The sequence below is a fragment of the Megascapheus bottae genome, chromosome X (assembly GCF_031878675.1).
Source record: "Megascapheus bottae isolate mThoBot1 chromosome X, mThoBot2.hap1, whole genome shotgun sequence".
In the NCBI taxonomy this organism is placed as follows: domain Eukaryota; kingdom Metazoa; phylum Chordata; class Mammalia; order Rodentia; family Geomyidae; genus Megascapheus; species Megascapheus bottae.
Window position 1 is genome coordinate 81,177,131 of NC_143547.1, and position 8,707 is coordinate 81,185,837.

Genomic DNA, 8,707 nt, shown 5'->3' on the forward strand with positions numbered 1-8,707 from the left:
ATGTTAAGGGTATCCCTTAACATACATCCTACACACTACACTATCTCAGTTTTTCTTGAGGAACTAGGAAATCTGTGACAGTTGAAGCCAGGAGTGGTCTAGGGAAGCAGATATTATGATGGAAGTTTATGACTGGATTTCTTACTACTGAGCTGACACTAAGGACCTTATTAATGGTCTTAGATGGTGCTTGAATGTTCTCTGACAGAAGGAGATCTGAAACTTTCAGTAGTAGATGGGAATGTATTGGCTATTGGAATATATCAGACATTTGAGGAATATGGTGAGAAGAGTGGTTTTTGCAGAGATAGGGTTTCCATATGTTACTATGAAGTTAAAGTGAAATACTGGGAATTGCATTCAAAATGGGTAAAAATAGGTATACCTAAGGATGAACTATGAAGGAACACAAAAGCCTAGGAATAATTTTTGTTGAGTTCATTTCCTGTAGTTGCTTTTCTGAAAGAACACTGTTTTCCTTTCTAATCTTATTTTTTCTTTGTTTTGGCCTTATTTCTCCTTTACTTCCTGACTTTAATGCCAGAATCCAGGAGGCAAAATACTGACAACAGAGCATGTCATGTTCAATAGGGAATATATTGGCAAAAGAACATGTCATGGTCAATGACTGGACAAGCTCTGTGACACAATAGCACAAAGCCCTGAGAAAAGCTCATGGACAGTGCCCAGACCATGAGTTCAAGCCCCAGGACTGGCAAAAATAAACAAATAAATAAAGAGAATGGGAATGTGGCTTAGTGATAGAGTGCTTGCCTTGCATGCATGAAGCCCTGGTTTGAATCCTCAGTACCACATAAACAGAAAAGGCTGGAACTGCCCCTGTGGCTCAAATGGTAGTGTGCTAGACTTGAGCAATAGGAAGCTCAGGGACAGTGCCCAAGCCCTGAGTTCAAGCCCCAGGCCTGGCATAAGTAAGTAAGTAAGTAAATAAATAAATCAATGTATGTAGCTGGGTGCTGGTGGCTCATGGTTCAAATGGTAGAGAGCTAGACTTGAGCAATAAGAAGCTCAGAGACAGTGCCCAAGCCCTGAATTCAAACCCCAGGACTGGCATACATAAATGAATGAATGAATGAATGTGAAATGTGGCTGGGTGTGGGTGGCTTATGCCTATAATCCAAGCTACTCAGGAGGCTGAGATCTGGGGATCTGTGTTCAAAGCCAGCCTAGTCAGGAAAATCTAACACATGCACACACACACACACACACACACACACACACACACACACACACACACACACACACAGAAGGAGGGTGCATTGTTGGATCAAGGGAAAAGATTTACTTGGAAATGTAGCAAACCAGGGTAGATGGAAGCTATCATCAGCAAAATATCTTGCTTAAGGGTTACAAGCACCACAAGGTTTATTTACAGATTTGGGGGTAGCAAATAACACATGGGTATGGTAGGGTAGTTACAGGTTTTGAGTGGTCTGCTTTTCTGACATGCAGGTCACTGTTACCTGTTTTTCACTAGACATCCTGGGTTCTGTAAATCTAAAGGAAGGCTACTGATTAGAATGTCTTATGACTAATGTCTTTCTAATTTTTTTTTACCAGGAATAGCTAACTCTGCAGTTAATCACTAAGTTACAAAAGGCATCATTCACTGGAGAATAGGGAAGATAGGAGAAAGGCAACTTTCATGAAAGAAGATATGGAAAAGCAACTTTTCAAAAATGTTTTAACCTAATAGGTAGCTTCAGCCAGTGATGTTAGCTATAATAAAGCCCATGGAAAAATGAATTTCTTAGCAGTATAACTTCCAAAATTAGAGACTTTGATCCTTTCCCCCAACATTGATCTGTCTTTGTTGTTGTTGCTGGTTGTGGGGCTTGAACTCAACCCCTCCCCTGGGCCCTGCCTCTGAGCCTCTTTGTGCTCAAATCTAGTGTTTTACCACTTGAGCCACAGTGCCACTCCCTGTTTTTGTCTTTGTGATTCAATGACTCTTCTAGGCTCTAGGTTCCTTTTCTTTGTGTTACAGATTGGAAATTGCCTCAAGACAGTAAGCAGATGTAACTTCAGATCTCACTTAGTTTCCAAATACTTTCACTTACACTTCTCTACTGCATATTGCTGAATGTCTGAAAATAATTTATTTTTATTTATTTATTTATTTTTGCCAGTCCTCGGCATTGAACTCAGGGCTTGAGCACTGTCCTTGGGCTTTCTTAAGGCTGGAGCGCTCTCTCTCTCTCTCTCTCTCTCTCTCTCTCTCTCTCTCTCTCTCTCTCTCTCTCTCTCTTTCTCTCTCTCTCTCTCTCTCTCTCTCTCTCTCTCTCTGCAGGTCCTGGTTCAAGCTCAGGGCCTGAGCACTGTCCTTGGATTTTCTCAAGGCTAGAACTCTGCCACTTGAGCCACAGCATCACTTCCAGGTATTTTCTATGTGTATAGTACTGAGAAATTGAACCTGGGTCTTCGTGCATGCGAGGCAAGCACTCTACCACTATGCAAAACTGCCAGCCCCTATTTTTAAAAATTTATTACTTATGGTAAAGGTGATGTACAGAGGACTTACAGTTACATAAGTCAGATAATGAGTACGTTTCTTTTTCCTTTTTTTCTCCAGTCCTTTGGCTTGAATTCTGGGACTGGGTGCTGTCCCCGAGCCTCTCTGTGCTCAAGGCTAGCACTCTACCATTGTGAAACACAGCACCACTTCTGCCGTCTTCTTAGTTTATTGACAATATCTTATTGTTTCATGGACTTTCTTGCCCAGGCTGGCTTCAAACATTTTTTTAACAATGTTGAAACATCCTATTATAAAATTCATTTCTCTCCTATTTCATCCTGGCGAGAAGTTGAAGTTATAGTAACTAAATTTTAACTTTTATTTTGTTTTTCTAATCTTTTTTTATGCTTAACATTTAAGTTTATGAGATAAATAACGAAAGTAAGGCTGTATCACAAACATTTTTTTTCTGTCCTGGCCTTGAACTCAGGACCTGGCCACCATTTCTGAGCTTTTTCAGCTTGAGATTGGAGTTCTACCATGTCATTCACAGCTCTTCCAGCTGTGTGTGTGTGTGTGTGTGTGTGTGTGTGTGTGTGTTTAACTGGAGATAAGAGTCTCATGAAGCGGCACCAGTGGTCCACGCCTGTAATCCTAGCTAGTCAGTAGGCTGAGATCTGAGGATCAAGGTTCAAAGCCAGCCCAGCAGCACTAAAAAGTCTGTGAGACTCTTATCTGCAATTAACCTCTAGAAAATGGCAAATGGGGCTTGGCTCAAGGGTAGGGCGGTAGCCTTGAGCTGAAGAGCTCAGGGACATTGCCCAGGCCAAGTTCAGGCTCCATGACCCACACACACACACACACAAAGAATCTCATGGACTTTTCTGCTGGGGCTGGAGCTTTAAACTGGGATGCTCAGATTTCAGCCTCATAAGTAGCTAGTATTACAGGCAAGTACCACCTGTACCCCACTGTGCTACTCAGTATCTAATGGCTCTGAATGATCACATGACAGGGCTTGCTGTGGAACACAAGAGCTTTCCCAGAACCATGCTCCTGGAGGGAGGCTGCCCAAATCTGGGACTGGTGAAGGAAATGATAGGAGTTTTACTGAGCAAGTGAGGTTTTATAAGAGGAATTAGAAAACAAATTCATTTAATTCTTACAGAAACACTTTGTAATAGCTGACTTTATATTCCCTATTTACTGATCATGAAACTGAATCTCAGAGGAGTATGTCTTTTACAAAGTCACACGACTAGGGGACAGAAACATGAGAAGGGGTATCAATGTGTGTGAAGTAATGCACCTTCTACCTGGTGAATATAACTGTAACCTCTCTATTAATTACAATAAAAATATGAGGAAAAAGTCACACGACTAGTAAATTGATAGGGGGGGGTCTCTTAAATTGAGACCCATGTTTGTTTTCAAGGCCTGTTTTTTTTTCTGTAACTGAAGCTTGAACTCAGGGCCTGGGCATTTTCTCTTAGCTTTCCTATCTTTTTCTTTTTCTTTTCTTTTTTTTGACAGTCCTGGGGCTTGGACTCAGGGTCTGAGCACTGTCCTTGGACTTTCCTCAAGGCCAGAGCTCTACCACCAGACCCACAGCACCACTTCTAGCTTTTTCTATACATGTGGTTCCCAGGAATCCAACCCAAGTCTTCGTGCATGCTAGGCAAGCACTCTACCAATAGGCCAAACTCCCAGCCTCTTCTTGGCTTTTCTATCAAGGCTAGTGTTGTACCACGGAGCCACAGTCCCACTTCAGGCTTTTGATGATTAATTAGAGATAGGAAGTCTTATAGACATTCTTGCCTGGGCTGGCTCTCAAAATGTGGTCCTCTGATCTCAGCATCCTGAGTGTTGAGGATTATAGGCATGAGCCACCAACACCTGGTTCTCCAGGTTTTTACTCATTGCAAATGTTATACCACTTAATCCATGCCTCTGCCATTTCTGGCTTTTTGCTGGTTATTTGGATATATGTTTCTCTTGAATTTGTCTACATGGGATGACTCTGAACTGAAATTCTCAAGCATGAGCCTCTTGAGTAACTAGGATTTATAGATGTGAACCACCAATGCCTGGCCAGACTGTGTACTGGGGCTTATGTTCTAACTTGGCTTTCTCCACTGGCACATTACCACTTGATCCATACCTCTACTTCCTACATTTTTTTTGTGGGTCATGGGACTTGAACTCTGGCCCTGGGCGTTGTCCCTGAGTTCTTCAGTTCAAGGCTATCACCCTACCCCTTGAGCCACAGCACCACTTCCGATTTTCTGGTGGTTAATCTCTCATAGACATTAGTGCCTGTGCTGGCTTTGAACCATGATCCTAAGGTCTCAGCCTCCTGAGTAGCTAGGATTACAGTCGTGAGCCACTTTGCACAGCTATTCCTGCTTTTTTTTTGTTGGCTAGAGTTAGAACTTTATGGATTTTTCTACCAGGGCTGACTTTGAACTACAATTCTCAGATCTCAACCTCCTGCATAGCTAGGATTACAAATGTGAGCCACCAATACCTATTTATTAATCTGTATAGATTAGACAATTTGACTGCAAATCAGTAAACTATTTGAATGTTTATACTAGCAAATATGATTTTCTTGACCATGAATGTTCAGAAAGTTTCTAAGACATTAACATTATTATTATTATTATTATTATTGCCAGTCCTGGGGATAGATCTCAGGGCCTAGGCACTATTCTTGGGCTTTCTGAAAGCTAGAGCTCTACCACTTGGGACAGAGCACTATTTGTTCTTTTTTTTCTATGTACATGTAGTACCGAGGAATCAAACCTTGGTCTTCATACATTCTAGGCAAGCACTTTACTACTAGTCCGAACTCCCAGTACTGAGATAAACATTAAATTGTATATCTTTCTTTTTTCTATGGGTTGTGGGGCTTGAACTTAGGCCTGGGTGCTGTGCCTGAGCTCTTTAGCTCAAGACTACCGTTTGAACCACAGCATCACTTCCAGTTTTCTGGTGGTTAATTGGAAATGAGAATCTCATGGACTTTTGTGCCTGGGCTGGCTTTGAACCACCATCCGGAGAATGCAGCCTCCTGAGTAGCTAGGATTACAGATATATTTATATATCTCTATCTCTATATATGTATCTATCTGGGACTCCTAGTTACCAACTGGATGACAAGCTCAAGTTACTGTGTAACAGACATATATATGGAAGTGGAAGTAATAGGTAAGATAGGAGAAAAAGACTTTGAAGCATAATTCATCTCACTTACCAAGTTTCTTTTTAAAGGCTTTCCTGATGAAACAAAGTCTGACTTTGTTTCTTTGCTTGACTGAGGTAAGAAATATGGAATTGGGATGCCAGCAGGGTTCTGCAGCCCTATTATCAGAAAGTATAATGTCAAGTCTCCTGTTAGTCTAATTATTTCCAAGCCATTGTTGAAATGTACTTTGGAAGAAACTTGTTTAAAGGGTTATATGCTGGGATTTTTTTTTCCTCCTTCAAATATATTAAAACCTAGTCACTATGTTCTGAGTTAAGTAAATGTTAGAAGAAATGAATAAATAAACAGAGGTTAATTTCTTCTGTCTGACATTTGATTTGTATTAGTTTCAAATTATAATATGTTCTTTTAAAGCCCTGTTCTACAAAGCTAACATACATATTTTGTTCTTTTGAGATTGATAATGAATATTATAATTATCAAACTGGGATAGACCTTTGATTCAACTTTTGGTAGTTTGCTTCTTTTGGCTTGTCCAAATAGTATCTACTCCATTACTTCTCTTTGAGTGGAAAACAGCCTCTCTCTCTCTCTCTCTCTCTCTCTCTCTCTCTCTCTCTCCTCTCTCTCTCTCTCTCTCTCTCTCTCTCTCTCTCTCTCTCTTTCTCTCTCTCCCTCTCTCCCTCCCTCCCTCCCTCCCTCCCTCCCTCGGTTAATTGGAGATAAGAGTCTCACAGACGTTGACTGGGTGCGGTGCCTCACACCTGTACTAGCTACTCAGGAGCCTGAGATTTGAGGATCTCGGTTCAAAGCCAGCCAGGGCACAAAAGGACTTGAAACTCTTTTATCTCCAGTTAACCACTGGAAAACAGGAAGTGGGGCTGTCGATCGAGGAGTACGGTGGTAGCCTTGAGATGAAGACCTCAGAGACAGTGCCCAGGCCCAGAGTTCAAGTCTCATGACCCCCACACACAAAGAAAGAGTTTCATAGACTTTAGTGCTCGGGTTGGCTTTGAACGGTGATCCTCAGATCTCAGTCTCCTGAGTAGCTAGGATTACAGATGTGAGCCACTGCACTCAGCTGAAAGCAGCCACAAAGTAGAAGCTTCTTCAGTAATTCTCTCCACTTTCCTATTTCTGCCTGCATGCAATTGGTACACTTGCTGAATCTGTTCCTTCCCTTCTATTCTGTTGTAGTATATCATCTGGCCAAAGCTTCTCTCTTTCAGGAACTTCATTTCTAGCCAAATGTTCTGTGGCAGGGCCTTCTACTCTACTTTCTGGCTTCTTCCTATTATTTTCTTTCATTTATTCTGGATAAAAATGGACTCTTCCTTATTGGTTTTTCCTGCTCAGATCTCTACATACTTTAGCCATCAGTTTGCTATAACTACATTGTGCTACAGGTAACAGACAATATTTGGTGTGTGAATGAATGAATGAATGCATTTTAGGAATTCTGATGATCAAGTAGTGTTCTAGTACCGGGACTTGAACTCAGAGACTCATATTCTCTCTTGGTTTTTTTCATACATAGTTTTATTTGTCACTTGTAGGCCTTTTTTGTTGTTGCTGTTGATTGTGGGGCTTGAATTCAGGGCCTGAGCCTTGGCTGTCTGTGAACTTTTTCCAGTCAAAGTTAGTGCTCATTTGGGCATGGTGGCTCATGCCTGTAATCCTAGTTACTCAGGAGGCTGAGATCTGAGGATCAAGGTTCAAAGCCAGCCAGGCACAAAAGGACCTGAGAAGCTTATCTCCAGTTAACCTCTAGAAAATGGGAAGTGGGGCTTGGGGGCTCAAAGGTAGGGCGGTAGCCTTGAGCTCAGAGACAGTGCCTAGGCAGAGTTCAAGCCCCATAACTCACACAAAAAAGCTAGTGCTCTGCCACACTGAGCCACAGTGTTACTTCTGGTTTTCTAGTGGTTAATTGGAAATAAAAGTCTCATGGCCTTTCCTGTCCGGGCTGGCTTTGAACTGCGATCCTTAGGCTCAGACTCTTGGGTAGCTAAAATTACAGGTGTGAGCCACAGGTGCTCTGCTGTAAGTCATTTTTGTATGAAAATGTTTAAATATATAGAAAACTAGAAGGAATTGTTTAAAGAGTTTTTAAGAGCATATTTCCTACCTATAACACTTACTAGCATATAGCTATCCTTTCATTTAAACCATACCCACTTTTTGGCAGGCCTGTCCACTGAATGGATTTCAACCAAGTGCATTATGAGTGTGATGATCTGAATATTTGTGTCTTCCCAAGTACATTTTTTTGCCAGTCCTGCAGCTTAAACTCAGGGTGGCACTGTCCTTGGACAATTTTTGCTCAAGTTCACTGCCACATCAGCCACTTCTGCCTTTTTCTTTTTTTCCATATATTTTTTATTGTAATTAATAGAAGGGTTACATTACATTCGCCAGATGGAAGGTGCATTGATACCCTTTCTCATGTCTTGGTCCCCATTTCCCTCCCCCCTCCTCCCACCCTCATCTTGTTTCCCCCCCTTTCCTATCCAATTTCAAATAACCAAATACGCATATATCCAATATATCAGATAACAAAGTGAAATACTGTAACAATATGAGATAACCAAGGGACAGCAAAAGAGATAACATAGTACATTAAGGACAACAATCACTCATTATATGACTTCTGCCTTTTTCTGTGTGATACCGTGGAATCAAACCCAGGGCTTTGTACATGCTAGGCAAGCATTCTAGCACTGGACAACATTCCTGGTTCTCAAGTTTGAAACCTTACCACAAGCTAAGTAGTTTTGGGAAGTATTAGTTCATAGCTTCTTAGGATCAGGATTAATGCCCTAATGAAAGAAATCCTAGAATCTGGGTACCAGTAGCTCATGCCTGTAATCCTAGCTACTCATGAGGCTGAGATCTGAGGATCACGATTCAAAGCCAGCCTTGGCGCGAAAGTCTGTGAGACACTTATCTTCAATTATCCTGGCAGATGTGACATGTGGCAGACAGTGATTGGTCACCCCATGGTGGCCAAGAAGCAGAGATTTCTA